The sequence below is a fragment of the Gambusia affinis genome, linkage group LG08, assembly GCF_019740435.1.
Source record: "Gambusia affinis linkage group LG08, SWU_Gaff_1.0, whole genome shotgun sequence".
Lineage (NCBI taxonomy): Eukaryota > Metazoa > Chordata > Actinopteri > Cyprinodontiformes > Poeciliidae > Gambusia > Gambusia affinis.
In genome coordinates this window covers 8456393-8460348 of record NC_057875.1, presented here as the reverse complement: position 1 = coordinate 8460348, position 3956 = coordinate 8456393, and positions in this window count along the sequence as shown.

Here is a 3956-nt window from a genome sequence, read left to right as displayed (position 1 = left end):
CTGCTTCTCCTCGTTTGGTTCTGGTTCTGGGGATGCAGAGCAGACCAGAACCGGAAAACCTGAGAGGTCTGGAAGGTTGATACAACAACAGCAGGTCTTAAATGTATTGTGGTGCTAAACCATTCAGTGACTATTTTTAAAGTCTATTCTTTGAATTACAGGGAGCCAGTGTAGGGACTTTAAAACTGGTGTTATGTGCTCTATTTTCCTGGTTTTAGTGAGAACGCGAGCAGCAACGTTCTGGATCAGCTGCAGCTGTTTGATTGATTTGTTGGACAGACCTCTGAAGACGCTGTTGCAATAATCAATGCGACTGAAGATAAACGCATGGATGAGTTTCTCTAGATCTGGCTGACACATTAGTCCTTTAATCCTGGAAATGTTCTTCAGGTGATAGAAGGCCGACTTTCTAACTGTCTTTATGTGGCTCCGGAGACTCAGGTCAGAATCCATCAGTAGTCCCAGGTTTCGGGCCTGATTACTGGTTTTTAGTTGTAATAACTGAAACTGTGCACTGACTCTAGATCGTTCCTCTTTAGGTCCAAAAATAATAACTTCAGTTTTGTTTCTGTTCAGCTGGAGAAAGTTTTGGCACATCCATATATTTATCTGTTGTAAGCATCTGTTCAGTGATTGGATGGGTTCAGAGTCACCTGGTGACATCGTAATGTAGAGCTGTGTGTCATCTGCATAGTTATGGTGGCTAATATTATTTCCTGTTATAACCTGAGCTAGTGGGAGCATAGCTTTCAAAAGCCAATCTAGTCATCTTCAGTAAAAAAGAATCTGCATTCTCATGAGTCTCTTTTGTCAGATTAAAAATAGAATTAAAGGGCTTTATTAAGACATGCAAAAATGTTTTACAAGAAAATGAGCTATTTCTCTTTACTCACACATTCACATGCTAATTATGGCAAGGTACTGAAGTGCAGTTACATCTAACAGTCTGACAGAAACGATGATAAACGAAACTTTTTGAAAATAAAAATTCTGATTCAACTTATTTTTCCATAAAGCATAAATTTATGTATTAAAATAATATTTTATTGGTCTGATGGTGTAGTCTAATCAAAAATGTTTTATTGGTTATATGAAATAAATGCTTAAAAATGTCAGTCTGTGTGTAATGAATCTAAATAATGTGTTTCACTGAGTAAATTGAGTTACTGAAATAAAAGTTGATGTATTTCAAGCATTTTCTAATGACTTTGATGATTATTACTTACAATTCATTTAAAAAAATTCTGGTTATCTGAAAACTTCAACATTACATGCCACCAATTAAAATAAATATTTTGAATACAGAATGTTAACTTCCCATAGGTCTTTAATTTCTTTGCCCTTTCACATCATACTAGTCAATCTGGTAAGGTCATAGGCTCTGTGTGCTTTCTGAATATGCAGCTGGGATTATGGAACCAAATGGGCGTGGCTGCGTGGTTAACCATCCCCAAAGTAATATATTTCAAATAACTTCTTCAGTTATCTGAAATATATTCTGCTGATCAGAAAATTTCTCAGATCAGGCAAAATATTGGTGAACCGTCCTTAATGCCTAAACTATGTGTCTAGATCTTTTGGATGATGTGAGGTGTAAAGAAATAATGCAAATCATAGAACAAAACTATAATCTGAAAGCGACTTAATTAAAACTCATGAGTGATAAGGATGAAGAATGAACAGTTGAAAAAGTGTATTCATCTTTCTTTTACAGCATAACATCATCAGCAAAGATCATCATCATCATCAATCTATCATGCCACATGAAATTGTTAATAAAAAATAAATACATCCACTCATTTTTCCCTAGGTTTACTGAATGGTTGTGCCGCCCTGAGTCAGTCAGAGGCAAACTTGCTAGTGCACTTCAGAGTGTTGTTTTGCAGTGTAAAACTAGTACGCTTGAGCTTATGTTCATAAACTTTTTCCTGGCCATTTTCTTTTTCTGCTAGAAAGCAGTGTTCATTATTCCATCAGTGACATCAAGTTATCCATGTGAATTTGAACTCCGATGAATATTTCCATCTTCTGTCAAGTTGGTTTGGACAGCTGCTTTCTGTTAGGAATTAACATCATCATTTTATTTCAGGAGGATGTAGTCAGGAATGATCTGCCCCAGTATTCAAACATTCTTAAATCCTGCACACAAAGGCGATCTCATTGGAAAACAGGAGGAAATGGTCTTGCCTATGATGGTTGATGATTACCAAGTGTTGGTTTTAGTGCAACAGATTTGCATTATGTATGTATTGAGCACAGTATTCTGTGTTGATTCTGTGCACTCTGCAGTTTGTTTCTGGATATTCATGTATGACCTAAAGGTCATACATCTAAAAGTTGCAGGACACTGGCCCTTGAGGACTGGAGTTTGACACCTGTGGATTACTCTTATCTCCCAATTTTTTACTTTTTATTTATTTATTTTTTTAAATCAAATATTCAGGGGCCTTAATAATTGCTAGTCTTACTGGGACCATCAGCAAAAAAGCTACAATGCAACATGATAATGGGACTATGAAAAAACTCACATGTTGCATAGAAGACTAGGAAGATTGCTAACCCATTGAAGCAATAAGACATTTTACACATAAACCAAAGGGGACACAGTAAGAGTTGATGGTGAGGAGATTCACTCCTTAAACATAAAGCTGCAGCTCCCACGGAATAACATGAATCTGAGTGTATTAATGTGCTGCAATGATCAAGATTTAGTAACAGTAGTAAAGGAGAGAATAAGTCAACCACCATGAAGTGTTTCATGTTATGTAAATTTGATGTAGATGAACTGTATTTCTTAATATCATACAGAGATACCACTATTGCTCAATGAGGAACTTATGCAATAATTATCCATTGCAGCTTTACACCATTTGTAGTTTGTTTTTCACTGTTGCACAATCACACACTTATTACGTAATGATCTGCTTCGACTTTACGCTGTTATTAATTTTCTTAATAGTGACATCTTATCATCCAGTTCTTTGTTGTGAAGCAGAAAGGTCACAAAAACTGAATGATTAACACTTTGGCAGTTTAACATACCCTGGTTTCCCTTAGAGGACTTATAGGGGAAACACCTTACATTCTAATTTCTAAAATTTCTGTACCAAACGCAACACTGCAGCAGATGTATTGCTGTTTAAGTGCAGATACACTGAGTCATGTGCCTGCACAAATTCATGCAGGCACATAAGCATAAATATGAGCTTTACTATCGTTTATAGGCCCCACTAAAGCAGTAACTAGAAAAGAAAAAAAGCACATGATAAAAGATACTAAAAGGCATTTTAGACCCTTCTGCTTATTTTTCCATTACTGTTGAATGCAGATTTTAAAAATCTTTATGCAAATTAGTTTCCTGTAAAAATAAGTGAAGCTCTGATGGTAGAAAAAACATTTTTAAATATCAGCTGCACACCTTTCAGCAAATTTTCCCCAGTGAGTGCACTGCATTTCCCTGAACGTGCCCACATGAGGCCATGCATTACAAGAATGCTTCTCCAGGCAGCTATAGAGGGCTAAACAGTAAGAGCACCACATTGCAAGAGCGAACCATACACTGCAAAGGTTTTGATAACACTGGAAGGTATTAATGTGTTAAAATGTAGGTATTTCAGGAGTTATTTGCATTTTGATGTCTACACATGGACATTTCTTAACAGTCCAGCATTTTGCATTTGTGTTTCCTTATTAGGAAGCAGAGGTCATCTGTCATTAACCTTGCTAATTTTCTCCTTTTGAAAGGGCCAAACTGGCTCATTAATCTGGACTAAAGGTAAAACATCTCCAGCAACTTATGTTAAACAATGCATTTGACATTCTCCCATACAAAAAATATCAGTTTGTTCTTCCCGTCCAGATGACAACAATTTTCTCATAGCAGTTTAGTTGTAGCTCTAAAAGAAGAGATTTGAATATGTTTAATTTACTGAAATGGTGTTAATAAAGCAATTTTA